Consider the following 21,236-nt stretch of genomic DNA (forward strand, 5'->3'; position numbering starts at 1 on the left):
ACACCCCTGCGCCGCGACCGCACCTGCGGCGGCGCCCGGGGCCGGAGGGGGACTCGGCGGGGCCACCCCGGCCGCTCTCGAGGGACGCGCGTCTGCGGCCGCCGCGCGCGGCGCTCTGACCCCGCTCCCCTGGGGTCCGGGAGCCCCTGGGTCGGCCCCCGCTTCTCTTTCCAAGGTCATAGGATGGATTTGGTGAGGGGGACAGGGCGCTGGGACGCAGGTGTGAGCCGGAAATCTCAGACTCTGGCAGCCGCCCGGGGCTGACCTCCGCCAGGTCCGTGCTGGGACCCCCTTTCCGTCTGCCCCATGCCTCAAGGGCAACCTTTTCCGCCTGGTCTCCAGTCGACTTCCCAGTCCCCAGCAGTCTCCCTCGCCTGCGCCCAGCAGCTGATGGAAACCACGTTGCAAGGAAGGTTGGTGCTGTCAAGTAAGAGCGAAAATCAAAACGCCAAGATGGGTCTCAGACTGTCCGGCAGAGTCAGAGGCCTTCCAGGGCCTTCCCGCTCTTCCCAGGGGTGTGCCAGGGGAGGAGGAACCACCCACCTGGCTGCAGCCTTTCCTCACAGCACCCTCCTGTCCAGGACCCCAAGTGTCTTGCCCCCTCTAGGTGGCACAGACTGCTCCCCAGTTGAGACGCCTCCAATCCCCAGAATCAGAGAAAAGGTCTACATAAAAATTCTCACAGCAATCAGGAGCAGAGCAGGCGCTGCTGCCCTAAGCCTCGGGTCCAAACAGCTCAGCAGTCCTCTCTCTCTGCTGGCCCGTGTGGCTGCCAAGAGAATGTGGGCCAGATCCTGCCAGCAGACACACAAGTTCATCAGGGTCCCTTGCAGCGGAGCCCTGGTTCCTCTGAGCCCCCTAACATTCCCCGTGGGCACCATTCCTGTGGCATTTAGCATTTTAACCTGTGTTACAACCGCCTTCCCTTGAACCAGTCCTGCTTCCCGGTTATCTGCTGGAGCCAGTGGCTGAGTCTTCTGTGTGAGATCGGATGTGCCCTGAAGGTCATCGGCAGAGGTTTCCGCAAGGGGCTGTGGGCACATGAACTAACAGCTGGTGGGGTCTCCTGTGATCTTTTCCTGTGATCTCCCGGTTTGGATGCAAACTGCCTCTTCTAACAATCTGTTGCATCTGTAAATAATTGTGTCACTTTCTGCGTGGCAACGCGTCACCAAAGTCCCTTGGCAAGTCTGTATATTGTTTAAAAAAAAAAAAAAAAAGGAAGAAAACTGCAGGCGCATAATGGGTTGCCAAACCCAGGTCTTCGTCCCCAATCTAAGCGCACTTTCAACCGCCCCCACCCCCCAGGATGAAATGCAGGGAATGTGTCCTTAACAGGTTGACCAGGGATTTCTCAATCTGTGCTATTGAGGGCCACCACCTGAAGCCTCTCCAGCAACCCCCCCAAGAAAGAGGAAATCACCTGCATGCTAAAATCCCCCCACTTCCTGGAAAGCGGGCCTGACCTGGCACAGTCCTTCAGTTAATAACTGTCTTGCCCCCCCCAACTGTAGAGAACCCTTCCATCGTGTCCGACTCCCAAGTGCATCTCTACTTGCTAGATGGGGTGCTGCCTGATTCGTGAATCACTTAATAAAGTCGGTTCAATCTTCAGATTTGCTTGATTGAATTTTAACAACACGCACATGGTGGCGTTTCCTGCTAGAATGCAGGGGGTCCGCGTTTAACCGGAATAGGGTACACTTGGCACAAGTTCTCCACCCTCGCATACCGCCCGTGTGGCCTAGGGCAGTTGTGCAGTCTCTAAATGTCGCTGTCCTCCTCGGCCAAAGGCGGATGATTACAGTATCATTGCGATAAGGTGGTTGTAAAGACGAAAGGTGATTTTGTGCAAAAGCAGTCCCTTAGCGGGGAGTTACACAAATCGGTGCTCGACGGAGAGGGGGGGCTCAGCAAATGTTAGCTGTTGTCGTTATCAGGGAGTAGCTAACACACACCAAAGACATCACCTTGGGGAAAAGATCAAGGATCTTTCTTCTGGAGAGACTAATCTCAGCGGACCTCAAAAACTAAGGAAGCCGGGGGGCAGACTTTGGTGAGCGTGCAGAATGCAATTTCCTGGCTCTCACCAACGATGACTACTTAAGACTTCCACATTAAGAGATTTGCAGGTTCAAAGGCCCTGGTGCCCTTGCTCCAAATTTTATATATATTTATTAAGGGTCAAAATGTGTTCAATATATACTTATTAAGGGTCAAAAATGTGTCTGCCCCTTCCTATTAAAATGCCAAAGAAATTTTTGTAGCAATTATCGGAATGGAGGCTAAAAGCAGCGTAGGAGAAATGGGTGGGGGGGGGGACTTCCCTTTACCCGGCATTTGTAGCTGGAGTTAGCGCAAGTTCTCTCCAACCCAGAATAACACAGCCGTCTAGGAGCCAGCCAGGGAGAGACATTAAGTTTGTCCGACCACCTGCCCCTAGTTTTGGGACCAATCCGACACCTGGACAATAGCATCTTTTTCGGACGCGGCCAGTTATTCCTGCCTCAACCTTCCCCTCCCCCTCTCCCTCTCCTTCCTTCCTTTGCTTTAACTTTCAATAAACACATTTACGTTCAGCGCCCAAGACGCCCAGGGTAGAGGGTAAGGAAGGGGTCTGCTGTATTCTGAACAGAAACAGGCAGAAAAAGACAAATCATGTGGGTGCGTACAGGCTGGAGGGTAAAGCTTTTCATGTCTTTCATCGAAATACAGGATTTAGAATACAGTGGCTTCTTTACAACATACCTTTTCTACCTCGTGGCTTGAGGTCTTAGAGTGGTTTTTAGGCACCAAACAGAGAAATCGAATAAACTTTGGTTCCTGGGAGCAGACTTCTCAGGGGGCCAAAGCCACACGGGCCTCAAGAAAACTCTTGGAGAGGACTTGACACACCCTGAGGAAATTGTTTCCGCAGGCTGTGCAGGAGAGCCCCTGCCTGAGTCCCGCACTTGTAGGACCGCGAGCAAAATCGTTTCCTATCACCATGGGATAAAGAGGAAGCTGCCTAATGATCTCACTGGGTCCGACAAGGGAGATCTCCAAGTAGAACATAGAAAGGGCCGACCGATAAAAAGGCAAGCAGAGATGACTTAAAGAAGAAACTATTCTCTCTTTTTTAGTAGAATTTAGAGGAAATAGAAAGAACCAGGACATGCTGGTTCATTCTAATAGGCCCAGGCAAAAGCTGACAAATCCAGGGCAATAAAATGGGGTCTCTGGGAAGGATGGGGCCTGGAGAGCCTTTGTTAAGACCTCACACTGCTCTAGGGGCACATCTGGAAGAGCTTCTTTTAATTTGTATTTTTACTTTATCTGAGAGAGAGCGCGTACACACAGAAGGAGAGGGAGACGCAGACTCCCTGGTGGGCGGAGAGCCTGACTTGGGGCTGGAAGAGCTTGTAAGGGTCTCGGAGTCACGGTCACTCAGCAGCCCCCACCAGCGGCTGAAGATAGAGAAGGGCCTATTCCTAAATATGTAGGTTTGGCTTTTGTCTACTGGACGAGTTGTAATTTGAATCAAGGGAACACTCAATGATTTAAAGAAAATATTCTAGCTTGGGATCAAAAGGGACAGAGACACAGATCATCACTGGGTCCCCAGTCCTCTCAAGGTAGCAGCAGACGTGGAAACAGGCTGCTCTTTCTTACGGAAGACGCATTACGACTCGGACAGTGGAGCCAAGAGTCCAAAAGGGGAACGCGAGAGCCAAGAATCACTCCCAAGTAGTAGGACCCGGCCCTCATTAAGGAATCGATGCCATAGTCCCCCCTGGATTTCAGTATTGCGATGGGCCGGTGACTGCGATGGGAAATAGCTCCCCTGTCCTCCCGCGCTGGGTGTGATGTCCGGTACCGTGTTTATCTCTGCCTCACTTGTGTGTCAGGTTTTCAAGCGTGGGGAGGAGGTCACAGATCTCCAGGGAGCCTCACCCGCACCTGAAACTATTCTAGATAAACAAACCCGGGACCTTAAGCCTGAGCCTGAGGCCACAAGGAGGTGAAACTTTCTGAAGCTTCTAGAGGCTTCTGGGTGTTCTTCATGTTGGAAGAATGTAAACAGGGCGCCTGGGGGGCTCAGTCGATGAAGCATCTGCCTTCGGCTCAGGTCCTGATCTCAGGGTCCTGGGACCGAGCGGGGAGCCCGCTTCTCCTCCCTCTGCCGCTCCCCACGACTCGTGCTCTCTCTCCCTCTCAAATAAAATCTTAAAAAAAAAAAAAAACAAGGAGAAGAATGCAAATAATTTTATACTCCGGATGCCTTCAGTGAGGCCACAAAGCTTTGACGTTCCTCTTCAAGAGCTGCGATTGGCGTCTCCCTACCCGTGGACCTGAACAGGATCTGCTGCCTCTGCAAGAGAACAGGGAAGTTATTTTGTGCCGGTTTCTAGGCCTGGGACTTAAGAAACTGGAAGCTTCCATTTCCTGTCCCTTGGAACACTCGCTTGGAGCCCAGATCCACTCTGTAAGAATTCCAGGTACCGTGTGGTGAGGCCGCGCAAGCTCTCTGCGCGGAGAGGCTCTGGGAAAGGACAGAGGGAGGCAAGACGGGCAGAGGAAGGGAAGATGGGGGGGCGGGGGGGGTCCGGACCATGGGCGGCTCTTCCAGCCCCTGCTGGGACGTCTTCGGGCTGAGACCCAAGAGACTGAGGGAGGGAGAGGCGGTCCCCACTGTTCTCCGAATCCCTGACCCACCGACGAGCAGAGCTGGTAATAAATTGGTGTTTTAAGCCACTTAGTCTTTGGGTGATTTGTTATATGGCAACAGATAACCAGAAGAATTTGCTGCCTTGAAAAGAGTCCAGATTACATCGCAAAGTGGGAAAAGCAAATTGCCAAGTAAGATATGGGTACAGTGTTTGAAAAAGACCATTTCGTGTGTTGTGTCCGTATAGACGCAATATATGTGCACAGAATACACCTGTAATGTCATCTGTTGCCTCAATTTAAGGAATCAATATTGGAGGGCCTTCTACTTTTTAAGTACGTGCTGTTTGAATGCTCTACCACAAACATTTTTAACATTGGCTTACTATTTTTATTTTTATTTTTATTTTTATTTTTTTTATTTTTTATTTTTTTTTAGATTTTATTTATTTATTTGTCAGAGAGGGAGAGAGAGCGAGCACAGGCAGAGTGGCAGACAGAGTCAGAGGGAGAAGCAGGCTCCCTGCGGAGCAAGGAGCCCGATGTGGGACTCGATCCCAGGACGCTGGGATCATGACCTGAGCCGAAGGCAGCTGCTTAACCAACTGAGCCACCCAGGCGTCCCTGGCTTACTATTTTTAAATGAGAAAATCATGTCCTGCATTTATTTTATTTCAAAGTCATGAACATGTAGCATATACCTACAAAGAGAGTAACACTCTGCCCTTAAAAAAAAAAAACACTAGGTTTACTCTATTACAGGATTATTATTGAAAAGAGATTATATTGACACATAGGCTGATAATTCTTTTAATATCTAGGATAAAGACCAATTCAAATGATCAACAAAAAACAAACAAATTATCAGCAAAGAAAAAAAAAACCAAGAGTGGCTTCAGGAGCAACACTAGATCACAGAAGAAAAATGAACCAACAAATTTAGGAAATAAAATGTTCACTCATTTAGGTTACCATGTCTGAAAGTAAGACAAAAAATATTTTCCTAATGAAACAGGTGAGAAAAAAAAAATACTCAAAGACTTGTATCAAGAAATTTAAGGGCATCTGGATGGCTCAGTGGGTTAAATGTCTACCTTTGGCTCAGGTCCTCATCCTAGGGTCCTGGAATCGAGTCCCACCTCAGGCTCTCTGCTCTGGGCTCCATGCTCAGCCAGGAGTCTGCTTCTCCCTCTCTCTCTGCCCGTCCCCCTGCTCAGGTGTGCACACACGTGCTCTCTCTCTCTCAAATAAATAAATTAAACTTTGAAAAAAAGAAATTTAAAAAAATGGAATCAAAGCTAAGGACGCAAGAGAGGAATCAAGAGCCCAGAAGGAAGGCAGAGTCATCGTTGTGAACCCGAGAGGCTCTGCTGCCTTTCTTTTTGAAACATCAACTGGTTTCCGAGTAGCATTGGCCCAAAAGGCCAAAAAGAAAATAATATCTCAAGGTTTTTTGGAGATTTTTGAGAGTATTACAGGCATAGAGAGAAAATCATCAGGTTTCAGCACTACCGAGACAGCTAGGACCTGAGGGACCCAAAAGAGCCAGAAAGGGAACCTGAGAAAAGTGAAAGCATCCTTCAGCTGCACTTTCCCCCCAAAGAAACAGGCCTCCTTTGCAGCAGCACAGGCCAAAGTTTGAGAGAAGGAACCGGACACGGCTAAGTGGCTTCACAGCGGAAGGAGGGTATGCAGGAGTCTCACAAAACCAAACAAAAATTGGCATTTACAACCTACAGAGGAGGGAGGGCACGGATAAACACCGGGGTTTCAGGGTCCGCTCTTAAACGACGACACGCGTGATGGCAGCGGCAAACCAGAGCCTTCAGAGAATCCAATCCCTCTTCAAGTTATCTCAGCTACTGGTCAGCGAAAGGCGATTTGCCTGTGTTCTAACCGCCTGTCAAGTGAAAATCTGAATCTCTCTGGGAGAAGAGAACAACACATAAAGACACTGTAATATTTCATGTATAATATCTGACAATTAATAAAAAATTGCCAAGCATGGTGGGTGACAGGGCCAAGTAAGAAAAACGCAGTGAAAAGCAGACAAGGAAAAACACGGGCGATCCAGAGACTGGAGATGTACACAACAAACATGAACACGACTGAGATTAATTTTCAAGAAAATAAAGGATAAGACAAAGAAATTCACCAGGGAAGAACTAGAATGTATTTTAAAAACATAATTAAATAATAATCCTGGAACCAAACAAAAATACAATAACCAAATAGAAGTGTTAAAGCAGATTCAACAAAACCAAAGAGGTTAATGAACTATTACTTAGGTCAACAGAAAATATCAGACAGAAGAAAAGAAAGAATGAAAAGTAGAGAAAAAAGTTTAAGAGACTCATAGAACGTGGTAAAGAGCAAACATAGCGTTGAAGTTAGAAAAGGAAAGGAAAGAGGGGGTAAATGCGATACTGACTGAAAATTTTCCAAAACTGAGAAAGATGTTGACTAATAAAAATATTACGATCTAGGAAATCACAGAAACTCCAAGCAGGATATGTCGAAAGAAAGCCACATGTAGAGAATCATAATTAGACTTCCAAAAACCAAAGAGAAGATATTAAAAGAAACCAGTCTCTTGCTTCACTTAGCAAAATACCCTCTGGGTCTATCCACAAACAGCAGCATCTCATCCTTTTTATGGGTGCATAATGTTCCAACTATTCCACTGAGAGCATATGTATGTACACATGTATGTACGTGTGTCACATCTTCCTTACACAGTCATCTAACGATGGACGCTTGGGTTGCTTCCATATCTTGGCTCTTATAAATAATGCTACAATAAACATAGGGGTGCACATACCTTGTGGAATTAGTGTTTTCATTTTGTTTGGATAAATACCCAGTAGTGGAATTATTGGATCATACGATATTTCTATTTTTAATTTTTTGAGAAACCTCTATACTGTTTTTCACAGTGGCTGTACCCAAATGAAATAAGCTGGACTGAGAAAGACCAATACCCTATGATTTCACTCATATGTAGAACCAAAAAAAAATCAGGGCACCTGAGTGGCGTGCTCAGTGCGGCGTCTGCGTCTTGATTTCAGCTCAGGTCATGATCTCAGGGTTATGAGATCAAGCCCCGCGTCATGCTCCATGCTCAGTGGGGAGTCTGCTCTGCTTCCCTCCTTCTCCCTGTCCCTCTCCCCCCACCCCAACCCCCACACTCTCTCTCTCTCTAAAACAAATGGACAAATCTTTTTTAAAAAATAAATAAACAAAAAAGAATCAGATCTATACGCACAGAGAACAAATTGATGGTTGCCAGAGGGGGAGGGAAGCACGATGGAGAAGATGGTTGAAGGGGTGTGGGAGACACAGGGTTTCAGTTTGGGAACGAATAAGTCACGAGAACAAAAGACATAGCATAAGGAATACAATCAATGATATCGCAGTAGTGTTGCGTGCTGACAGATGGTAGCTACACTGTAGCGGGCGTAGCATTATGCATAAACTTGTTGAATCACTGTATTACACACCTGAAACTGATGTAACATTGTGTGTCAATTATATTCAAATTAAAAAAAAATAAATCACCACATGACAGTACTGCAAAGGGAATTTGGTCCATAATATTGTAATAATGTTGTATGGTGACAGATCAAAACTACATTTACGGTGAGCATTGTATAATATATAAAATTGTTGGGGGGCGCCTGGGTGGCTCAGTGGGTTAAAGCCTCTGCCTTCCGCTCAGGTCATGATCCCAGGGTGCTGAGATCGAGCCCCGCATCAGGTTCTCTGCTCAGCGGGGAGCCTGCTTCCCCCTCTCTCTCTGCCTGCCTCTCTGCCTACTTGTGATCTCTGCCTGTCAAATAAATAAATAAATAAAAATCTTAAAAAAAAAAAGAAATGTTCATTAAAATTGTTGAGTGTGTTTGAATTGTTCACTGTGTTATACACCTGAAACCAACATGACATTGGATGTCAACTATATTTCAATTACAAACATTTTTAAAAAGATTATTTATTTATGTATTTATTTGAAAGAGAGAGAGAGAAAGAGCATGAGGGGGGAGGGTCAGAAGGAGAAGCAGACTCCCGGCTGAGCAGGGAACCAGAGGTGGGCCTCGATCCCAGGCTTCCAGGATCATGACCGAGCCGAAGGCAGTTGCCCAACCAACTGCGCCACCCAGGTATCCCTCAATTATAAAAATTTCTAAAAGGGGGAAAAAACCCAGGTCCTTCCTTCTTGACGCACACACACATGCATGTACAACTTTCAGAACAGCCAACGACATCACACCAGAAATGATACAAGATATTATAACTCGCAACCATTGATACAATCTTCGGAGTGCTAAAAGAAAATAACTACAACTGAAACTCTGAATGCAATGAAAACGCTCCTTAAAAAGAGAGCTGAGGACTTTCTGCTTCTGAACTAGTACCAGACTTGCCCCGCAACTGTTAATTAGAACACTGGACAAAATCTTGGAATTCACTGTCTCCAATAACTGAAAAAACAGCGAGTGCACGAATACAATCCATATGAGAAAAGAAATGGGGGTGCCTGGGCAGCTCAGCCGGTTAGCAGCTGCCTTCGGCGAGGTCATGGTCCTGGGATCGAGTCCTGCGTTGGGCTCCCTGCTCAGTGGGGATTCTGCTTCTCCTTCTTGCCTCACCCTCTGGGTGTATGAGCACTCTCTCTCTCTCTCTCTCTCAAATAAATAAATCTTTGAGAGACAGAGAGAGAGCAAATGAGATGAGCTCTACAGTTGTCCAGCTTTCTGCCCAGAGGCATTTTTTTCTGTACTATTGTAAAGGAAAAAAACCAAAAAAACAAAAAAGCCAAAGCAGAGCACAGTGGCCTCATTGACTTGAGTAGGCAGAGATCAGAATTCATGGAGGCTTAGGCAGCTGGAATTTCTCAAGCAGAGAACTGAAGACAGAAAACTATGCACTTAAAGACCCGAGAAAATCTTTATAGGGATTATGCTGAGTTCCTGGTTAATAACTAAGCTTTGCATTTGTAGGATAGAATGCAGTGTGGTCAGGCAAAGGTGGGGAGCTGTGAGCTGAACAATCCCTAGAGGTCGTAAAGAGCCGGAAAGCATGCAAATTCTGATGAGCCCAAGTGGGGAAGAGACCTGGGATTACATACAGACTCCAGGTGGCTCGAACCTTAGGGGCCGGACTAAACTGGCAGGAGGGCAGAGGCGATTCTACTGCCCCAACAAAGCTTTAAAAAACCATCAAAAGGGTCAAGCTAATTCTCAAGTAACTTACCTGCCCAGCAAACACATTTCAAAATTTTTAAAAACAACTGCAAAATCCAGAAATTCATTTTTTTAAGATTTTATTTATTTATTTGACAGAGAGACACAGCGAGAGAGGGAACACAAGCAGGGCGAAGAGGGAGAAGCAGGCTTCCCGCCGAGCAGGGAGCCCGATGCCGGGCTCGATCCCAAGATGCTGGGATCACGACCAGAGCCAAAGGCAGATGCTTAAGCCACCCAGGGACCCCAAAATCCAGAAATTCTACAATGTAACACTCACAGAAGCAAAAATACTGGAAATTATGGAATTAGCTGACAGGAGCTTTCATACAGCTATTATAAATGTATTCAAGGACTTAAAGAAAAATATGAACACAATAAAAGAAAGAAAAGAATAGAAACTATTTTTTAACAACCTCATGAAATTCTACAGCTAAAAAATGTAATGTCTAAAAGTCATTATGAAGTTAAAAAGTCATTGATGGGCTTACCATAAGATTGGATGCTCTGGGAAAAAGAAAAATGAACTTGAGGGGTTCCTGGGTGGCTCAGTGGGTTAAAGCCTCTGCCTTCAGCTCAGGTCATGATCTCAGGGTCCTGGGATCGAGTCCCACATCGGGCTCTCTGCTCAGCAGGGAGCCTGCTTCTCCATCTCTCTCTGCCTGCCTCTCTGCCTACTTGTGATCTCTGTCTGTCAAATAAATAAATAAAATCTTTAAAAAAAAATGAACTTGAAAACACGGAAACCAAAGCACAGAAAGAAAAATAGAGCTCAGTGACTTGTACGACAGAATCAAGCCATCTAATGTACGTTCGATTTTAATACCTGGAGTGTGTATGTGTGGAGAGTTAGTAAGGTAAAAAAAAATTATTTGAATAAACATGGGTAAAATTTTCCAAATTTGATCGAAGCTATAAATACACAGATCCAAGTGGCTCAGTGTACCTTAAGCTGGACGTCATAGTCAACTTGCTGAAAACCAGTAAGACAGAGAAAAACCTTAAAGTATCCAGAGGAGAAAAACATATCAAGAGAACAAAGATAAGAATCAACTAACTTCTTTTCAGAACTAATGCAAGCCAGAGGACAACAGAACAGTATCTCGGATATGCTATAAACAACAACAACAAAATGTTCTTCAACTAAGAAGGTAAAATAAAAAAGTTTTTTAGGTAAACAAAATAAAAGAATTTACAACTGTCAGGCTGAAGTAAATTGATAACAGATCAAAACGTAGGAGTGAATAGAACTAGAAATGGACAAATATGGGAGTGAATACGAGCAATTTTTTCCTCCTTTTAAAAAGTTTCCTTAAAAGATAGTTGTTTGATTAAAGAAAATAATAATACCAATGTATTATGGAACTTGTATGTATAAAGTAAAATATACACGATGGAAAAAAAAAGCACAGAAGATGGAAGGAAAGAAGTAAAAGTATGCCGTTATGAATGCTTACATTATCCATGAAATAGTATAATATTGTTTGGCTTTCGATTGCTGGATGTTGAAGGTGCATATTATAAATCCTAGAGCACAGGGGCACCTGGGTGGCTCAGCGGGTTAAAGCCTCTGCCTTCCGCTCGGGTCATGATCCCAGGGTCCTGGGATCAAACCCTGCATTGGGCTCTCTGCTGGGTGGGGAGCCTGCTCCCCCCCCCCGCCTGTCTCTCTGCCTGCTTGTGATCTCTGTCAAATAAATAAATAAAATCTTTAAATTAAAAAAAAAATCCCAGAGCACAAAGAGAGCAAATTATCTCAACTATAAGACGTAAAATGGCCTATTTGAAAAATAATACTGAAGAAGGTATGAAAGAGAAAAAGTGAATAAAGACCAGGACAAATAGAAAAGAATCAGTAAGATGGTAGATTTAAACCAAAATATCCTGTGAATTAGATTTATTCTAAAGAGTCTAAAGACAGAGACCATTAGGCTGGATAAAATATAATAAGACACAAATATACACTCTTTACCAAAATACATTCTTTAAATATACAAATACATACACAGATAGGCTAAACGTTCAAGGATGGAAATACATGTATCATGAGAATATTGATCAAAAGAAAACCAGAGCAGCTCTATCAGTGTCAGACAAATATTTCCAGAGATAAACAGGGTTAATTCATAACGGTAAAGGATAAATTCATTAGGAAAATACAACAATCCAAATGTAATTATACTAAGTCTTTAAAATACATGATGTACAGCATATGAAGAAAACCACAAATCCACAAATAGTAGGATTTTAACAAACCTCCCTCAGTAATGCAGGAAACATGTAAAGACACGGAAGAACAGTCAAACATTAGCATGTAACATGCCCAGATTAGATTGGCAGAGCACGGCAGGCACCACTGCAGGCACAGTCTTCCCAAGCACACATGGAACATTCACGAAACATGGACTATGTGCTGGGCCACAGAACAGTTCTCAATAAATTTAAAAGTACCAAGATCATACAGACAGCGTTCTCTGTCTACAGCGGAAATACATTGGAAATCAATAATGATAAGAAGCCTGGAATATCCTCAAATATTTTATGAATAAAATATAGTTTGTTTTTTAAAGATTTTATTTATTTGTCAGAGAGAGAGAGAGGGAGAGCGAGCACAGGCAGACAGAATGGCAGGCAGAGGCAGAGGGAGAAGCAGGCTCCCTGCCGAGCAAGGAGCCTGATGTGGGACTCAATCCCAGGACGCTGGGATCATGATCTGAGCTGAAGGCAGCCGCTTAGTCAACTGAGCCACCCAGGTGTCCCTGAATAAAATACAGTTTTATATATTGCATAAGTCAAAGAATAAATCACAAAGGAAGTTTAAAATATTCTGAAGCAAATCTAACAAAAACACAGTGTGTTCAAATTTGTGGAATGCAGCTAGAAAAGTGCTTAGAGGGAAAATTTTAGCCTAAAATGCCTTTTTAAAAAAAAGAGAAAGGGTTTAAAAACCAACTTTCTAACGTTCCACTTTAAGAAGCTGTAAAAAGGACATAAAATTAAATCCAAATAAAACAGAAGGAAGGAAATACAAAAGGGGAGAGCAGAAATTAATGAAATGGAAAATGGACAAACACTAGAGAAAAAATAAATGAAAATGTCAATAAATCAATGAATCTCTGAGCTGATTTAGAAGTACAGAGAAAACACAAATTACCATCAGACACGATGGAAGGATGGCAGGGCTCTACCATAGATACTAAAGACATGAAAAATCACAAAGGAATATTATACACAACTTAATTCCAAAAAAGTCAACAAATAAATAAAATAGAAGAATTCCTTGAAAAACACAAATTAACAAAACAGATCCAAGAAGAGATAGAAAATCTGAATAGTCCTATATCTTTTAAAGAAATTTAATTCGAGACAAGATGGCGGGGAGGTAGGAGGAGGTGCCGTTTCAACCTGTACCCTAAAGTGAACGGATTACCTACCAAAGAACTCCGATCACACACAAAATCAGCCTGAGATCAGAATTATACACGTCTGGATCTCTATGGGGGCAGAAGACGCCACCTGGACTGCACCACAGTCGATACATCCAGCTACATCCGTCCAGTCTTCTCTCACCAAAATGACTAGGTGGAGGAATGCACAACAGGAGAAAAATACAGAGGATGGGCCTTCTACAACAGAGCTAATGGCTATCGACATAGACAATATGTCGGAAAGAGAATTCAGGCTAACAATTATCCAGGCAATAGCTAGGTTGGAGAAAACCATGGATGACCAAACGGAATTGATTAGGGCAGAACTGAAAGCCACCAGGGATGATGTCCAAAATGCTCTCAGTGAGTTCCAATCTAATCTAAATTCTCTAAAAGCTAGAGTAACTGAGACAGAAGATAGAATTAGTGATCTGGAGGACAAACAGATAGAGAGAAAGGATCAGGAGGAAGCCTGGAACAAACAGCTTAGAAGCCACAAAAACAGAATCAGGGAAATAAATGATGCCATGAAACGTTCCAAGATCAGAATTATTGGAATCCCTGAAGGGGGGGAGAAAGAAAGAAATCTAGGAAGATAAAGTGGAACAAGTTGTCCATGAAAATTTTCCCAATCTCACGAATGGAACCAGCATTCATGTACTAGAGGCAAAACGGTTTCCCCCTAAGATTATAGATTCTCGAAAGTCCTCGAGACACCTAATAGTAAGAATGAAGAATTATGATTGTAGGCAGACCCTCTTGAAAGCAGCTAGGACAAAGAAGCTCCTTACGCACAGAGGAAAGCCCATCAGAATAATGTCAGACCTGTCCACAGAGACCTGGCAAGCCAGAAAGGGCTGGCAAGGTATATTCAGGGCACTAAATGAGAAGAACATGCAGTCAAGAATACTTTATCCAGCAAGACTGACATTCAAAATGGATGGGGAGATAAAGAGTTTCCAAGACCGGCAAGGCTTAAAAGACTATGAACCACCAAGCCGACACTGCAGGAATTATTAAGGGGGGTTCTATAAAAGAGAAAAAAATCCTAAAAATATCATTGAACAGAAATATAGGGACAATCTACAGAAAGAAAGACTTCAAAGGTAACACAATGTTAATAAAAACGTATCTATCAATAATCACTCTCAATGTGAATGGCCTAAATGTACCCATAAAACAACACAGGGTTGCAGATTGGAAAAAACGACCCATCCATATGTTGTCTACAAGAGACCCATTTTGAACCTAAAGATACACCCAGACTGAAAGTGAAGGGATGGAGAAGCATCTTACATGCCAATGGACCTCAAAAGAAGGCCGGGGTAGTGATTCTCATATCAGATAAATTAGATTTTAAACTAAAGACTGTAGTCAGAGATACAGGACACTACGTAATTCTTAAAGGGACTATCCACCAAGATGATCTAACAATTGTAAATATCTACGCCCCCAATATGGGAGCAGCCAATTACATAAGAAAACTATTAGTCAAGATAAGAGTCATATTGATATGAATACATTAACAGTAGGAGATGTTAACACGCCTCTCTCAGTAATAGACAGATCATCAAAGCAGAAAATCAATAAAGAAACAAGAGCATTGAATGACACATTGGACCAGATGGACCTCATAGATATACACAGAACATTCCACCCTAAAACAACAGAATACTCATTCTTCTCAAGTGCGCGTGGAACCTTCTCCAGGATAGACCAAATACTGGGTCACAAATCAGGACTCAACCAATACCAAAAGACTGACATTATTCCCTGCATATTTCCAGATCACAATGCTTTTCCTTCAATCACAAGGAAATGTTCGGAAGGAACTCAAACACCTGAAAGCTAAAGACCACCTTGCTTAAGAATGCTTGGATCAACCAGGAGATCAAAGAACTTAAACAACTCATGGAAACCAATGAGAATGAAGACACTTCGGTCCAAAACCTATGGGATACAGCAAAGGCGGTCCTAAGGGGGAAATACATAGCCATCCAAGCTTCCCTCAAAAAAATGGAAAAATCCAGAATACACCAGTTGTCTCTACACCTTAAAGAACTGGAGAATCAACAACAAATTAAACCAACTCCACACATAAGAAGGGAAATAATCAAGATTGGAGCAGAGATCAATGAGGTAGAAACCAGAGATACAGTAGAATGTATCAATGAAACTAGAAGCTGTTTTTTTTTTAAAGAATCAATAAGATCAATAAACCATTGACCACAATAATCCCAAAGAAAAGAGAGAAAGCCCAAATTAATAAAATTATTAATGAAAAGGGAGAGATCACAACGAACACCAAGGAAGTAGGAACAATCATCAGAAGTTATTATCAACAGTTATATGCCAATAAGCTAAGCAACCTAGATGAAATGGATGCATTCCTGGAAAAATATAAACTCCCAAAATTGAACCAGGAAGAAATTGACAACCTGAATAGACCAATATCTAGTAACGAGATTGAAGCAGTGACCAAAAACCTCCCAAAAAACAAGAGCCCAGGACCTGATGGATTCCCTGGGGAATTCTACCAACTTTCAAAGAAGAAATAACACCTATTCTCCTGAAGCTGTTTCAAATAATTGAAGCAGAAGGAAAACTTCCAGACTCTTTTTATGAAGCCAGCATTACCCTGATCCCCAAACCAGGCAAAGACCCTACCAAAAAGGAGAATTTCAGACCAATATCACTGATGAATATGTATGCTAAGATTCTCAACAAGATCCTAGCAAACAGGATCCAATAGCACATTAAAAAGATTATCCACCATGATCAGGTGGGATTCATCCCTGGGTTACAAGGATGGTTCAACATTCGCAAATCAATCAATGTGATAGAACAAATCAATAAGAGAAGTGAGAAGAACCACATGGTCCTCTCAATTGATGCAGAAAAAGCATTTGAAAAAATCCAGCATCTGTTCCTGATTAAAACGCTTCAAAGTATAGCTATAGAGGAAACATTCCTGAACTTCATCAAATCTATCTATGAAAGACCTACAGCAAATATCATCCTCAATGGGAAAAAGTTTGCAGCCTTCCCATTGAAATCAGGAACACGACAAGGAGGCCCACTCTCACCACTCTTGTTCAACATAGTATTAGAAGTCCTAGCAACAGCAATCAGACAACAAAGGGAAATAAAAGGTATCCAAATTGTCAATGTAAAAGTCAAACTCTCTCTCTTCGATGATATGATACTTTATATGGAAAACCCAAAAGACTCCACCCCCAAATTACTAGAACTCATACAGCAATTCAGCAACGTGGCAGGATACAAAGTCAATGTACAGAAATCAGTGGCTTTCTTATACACTAACAATGAAAATACAGAAAGGGAAATTAGAGAATCAATTCCATTTACTATAGCACCAAGAACCATAAGACACCTGGAAATAAACCTAACCAAAGAGGTAAAGGGACTGTACTCGAGGAACTACAGAATGCTCATGAAAGAAATTGAAGAAGACACAAAAAGATGGAAGACCATTCCATGCTCTTGGATCGGAAGAAAAAACATTGTTAAAATGTCTATACTGCCTAGAGTAATCTATACTTTTAATGCCATTCCTATCAAAATTCCACCGGTATTTTTCAAAGAGCTAGAGCAAATAATCCAAAAATTTGTATGGAATCAGAAGAGATCCCGAATTGCTAAGGAAATGTTGAAAAACAAAAATAAAACCGGCGGCATCCCGTTACCTGATTCCAAGCTTTACTACAAAGCTGTGATCACCAAGACAGCATGGTACTGGCATTAAAACAGACACACAGACCAGTGGAACAGAGTAGAGAGCCCAGATATAGGCCCTCAACTCTATGGGCAAATAATCTTCAACAAAGCAGGAAAAAATATACAGTGGAAAAAAGACAGTCTCTTCAATAAATGGTGCTGGGAAAACTGGACAGCTATATGTAGAAGAATGAAACTCGACCATTCTCTTACACCGTACACAAAGATAAACTCAAAATGGATAAAAGACCTCAACGTGAGACAGGAATCGATCAGAATCCTAGAGGAGAACATAGGCAGTAATCTCTTCGATATCAGCCACAGCAACTTCTTTCAAGAGATGTCTCCAAAGGCAAAGGAAACAAAAGCGAAAATAAACTTTTGGGACTTCATCAAAATCAAAAGCTTCTGTACAGCAAAGGAAACAGTCAAGAAAACAAAGAGGCAACCCACGGAATGGGAGAAGATATTTGCAAATGACAGTACAGACAAAAGGTTGATATCCAGGATCTATAAAGAACTCCTCAAACTCAACACACACAAAACAGATAATCATATTAAAAAAATGGGCAGAAGACATGAACAGACACTTCTCCAGTGAAGACATACAAATGGCTATCAGACACATGAAAAAATGTTCATCATCACTAGCCATCATGGAGATTCAAATTAAAACCACATTGAGATACCACCTTACACCAGTTAGAATGGTCAAAATTAACAAAACAGGAAACAACATGTGTTGGAGAGGATGTGAAGAAAGGGGAACCCTCTTACACTGTTGGTGGGAATGAAAGTTGGTGCAGCCACTTTGGAGAACAGTATGGAGATTCCTCAAGAAATTAAAAATAGAGATTCCCTATGACCCTGCCATTGCACTCCTGGGTATTTACCCCAAAGATACAGATGTAGTGAAAAGAAGGGCCATCTGTACCCCAATGTTCATAGCAGCAATGGCCACGGTTGCCAAACTGTGGAAAGAACCAAGATGTCCTTCAACGGACGAGTGGATAAGGAAGATGTGGTCCATATACACTAGGGAGTATTATGCCTCTGTCAGAAAGGATGAATACCCAACTTCTGTAGCAACATGGACGGGACTGGAAGAGATTATGCCGAGTGAAATAAGTCAAGCAGAGAGAGTCAATTATCATATGGTTTCACTTATTTGTGAAGCATAACAAATAGCATGGAGGACAAGGGGAGATGGAGAGGAGAAGGGAGTTGGGGGAAATTGGAAGGGGAGGTGAACCATGAGAGACTATGGACTCTGAAAAACAACTTGAGGGTTTTGAAGGGGCGGGGGGTGGGAGGTTGGGGGAACCAGGTGGTGGGTATTAGAGAGGGCACCGATTGCATGGAGCACTGGGTGTGGTGCAAAAACAATGAATACTGTTCCACTGAAAAGAAAGAAAAAAAAAAGAATGATTAAAAAAAAGAAATTTAATTCATAATTGGGGCACCTGGGTGGCTCAGTGGGCTAAGCCTCTGCCTTCTACTCAGGTCATGATCTCAGGGTCCTAGGATCGAGCCCCGTATCGGGCTCTCTGCTCAGCGGGGAGCCTGCCTCCTCCCTCTCTCTCTGCCTGCCTCTCCGTCTACTTGTGATCTCTGTCTGTCAAATAAATAAATGAAATCTTTTAAAAGAAGAAATTTAATTCATAATTAATAACCTAATTTCAAAAACAAAACCGAATTCCTTTATACCCAGTAGACTTCTTTGTGAATCTTAACATTTAATGAAGTGTGAACATCAGTCTTATAAAAATCTTTCCATAAAATAAAGTGTGATTCATCCCAAGTCATTTTATGAGGCCAGTGTTCCTCTCTTAACAAAATCAGATAAAGATGTTATAAGAAAATAAAACGGGCGGTGCCTGGGTGGCTCAGTGGGTTAAAGCCTCTGCCTTCGGCTCAGGTCATGATCCCAGGGTCCTGGGATTGAGCCCCGCATCGGGCTCTCTGCTCAGCAGGGAGCCTGCTTCCCCCTCTCTCTCTGCCTGCCTCTCTGCCTACTTGTGATCTCTGTCTGTCAAATAAATAAATAAAATCTTAAAAAAAAGAAAAGAAAAGAAAAGAAAACGGATATAAATGCAAAAGCGTAGTAGTATATTACCAGACCGAACTCAGCAGTGAATAAAACAATAATCCATCTTGAAAAAGTACAGTTTCTCCCAGACACACAAAGTTGGTTTAAATTTTTAAAAATTAATTGGTGTAATTTATCATATTCAGAGAAGAAAAAATTCATGATCATCCTAATGCATACCTAAAAAGTGCCCGACAGAATTCCATACCCGATTCATGGTGAAAACTCTCACATAAATAGGAACAGAAGGGAACCTCCTCAACTTGATAGAGGGCATCTATAAAAAAAAAAAAAGTATATCTACCATCCCCTCAACCCAGGGTCAAAGATTGAGCACTGTCCCTGTGAACCAGGAATGAGGCATCTGTTGAACATACGTTAGAGGTTCCAGCCAGTGAAATAAGTTAATTAAAAGAAATAAAATACACACGGATTGATAAGAAAGGGCACAACCTTTTATTCAAAGTCAACATGATCATATACATAAAAAATCTTAAGGAATCTATAAGAAAAGCCATCAGAACTAATGAGTGAGTTTAGCGAGGTCCCAGAATACAAGATCAAACCACAAAGAAGCAACCAGAAAATGAAATATGAAAAATAGTAGCATTCATGATAGTATCAAAACCATGAAATATTAGGGATAGGTTTAACAAAATAAGTGGAAAATCTGTATATTAAAAACTTACAAAACACCGATGAGAGAAATCAAAGAAGATCAAAAATAAATGGAGCACCATAATAAGAACCTGTACTGGAGTTTGATTTTTTAAATGTTAATTCTGCTATATATATATATATTATATATATAGATGTATATATAATTTATAGATGATATCTATATATTATATAAATGTATATATATCTATAATATACATTATATATTATAAATATAAATATATATGCATCTAGAAATTAACATCTATAAAATAACATAAATGAACATCTACAAATTAACATAAATTAACATAACATCTATAAATTAACACAAATTAACATAACATTAATCCAAATAAAAGCACTAGAAATATTTTTCTGCAGAATTTGATAAGCTGGTTCTAAAATGTATATAAAAATGCAAAGGACAGATAATAGCCAAAACAATTTTTAAAAAGAAGAAAATGAAAGAGGACTACCTGATTTCAAGACATACCATAACCTGATCAGAAGAGTGTGGTTTTGGCAGAAGAACAGACATACAGATCCAAGGAACATAATAGATCAGGAATAAGTCTACACATATGTAATCAATTGAATCTTGACAAAAGTGCCAAGTTAATCCAATAGTAGGAAAGACAGCCTTTTCACCGGATCCTGCCTGGCAACTGGTTTTTCATGTGAAAATGAATGAACTTTGGTATTCACTTTATCCCATACACAGAAATCAACTAAAAATAGATCCTGGGCCTAAATGTAAAAGCTAAAACCACAAAACTTCCATAAGGAAACATAAGAAAAAATGTTTGCAACCTCGAGTGAGTAGAAATTTCTTACATAGGGCATAAAAACACAAATAATAAAAGAAAAGTATTAATAATTTTACTTCCTCAAAATTAAAATCTTTTACTCGTTAGAAGACACCTTTGAAAAAAATGAAGACAAGCCACAGACAGGGAAAATTATATATATATATATTATGTATAATATATATGTATTTATATCTCCATATATATCTGGCAAAGAATTTGTATCAAGAATATGTCAAGAGGGGCGCCTGGGTGGCTCAGTGGGTTAAGCCTCTGCCTTTGGCTCAGGTCATGACCTCAGAGTCCTGGGATCGAGCCCTGCATCGGGCTCTCTGCTCAGCAGGGATCCTGCTTCCCCTCTCTCTCTGCCTGCTTCTCTGCCTGCTTGTGATCTCTGTCTGTCAAATAAATAAGTAAAATCTTTAAAAAATAAAAAAAAGAATATGTCAAGAAATCTTGCAACTCAATAAAATGAAAATGTACAACTTAATTCTTTAAGTGAGCAAATGATTAGAATAACAAGATACACAGTCACTAGCACATGAAAAAATATTTAACCTCGGGCCGCCTGGGTGGCTCAGTCGGCTAAGCCGCTGCCTTCAGCTCAGGTCATGATTCCAGGGTCCTA

At 42.0% G+C, this 21,236-nt stretch overlaps 1 protein-coding gene across 4 annotated transcripts in view; it reads right to left on the reverse strand.

Annotated features, from left to right (window-relative positions):
• Window positions 1-21,236, reverse strand: part of CALN1 (calneuron 1) — a 492,584-nt gene that overhangs the window by 386,836 nt on the left and 84,512 nt on the right. The gene's annotated exons all lie outside the window — the stretch shown is intronic.

Source organism: Mustela erminea, chromosome 20 (assembly GCF_009829155.1).
Source record: "Mustela erminea isolate mMusErm1 chromosome 20, mMusErm1.Pri, whole genome shotgun sequence".
Classification (NCBI taxonomy): domain Eukaryota; kingdom Metazoa; phylum Chordata; class Mammalia; order Carnivora; family Mustelidae; genus Mustela; species Mustela erminea.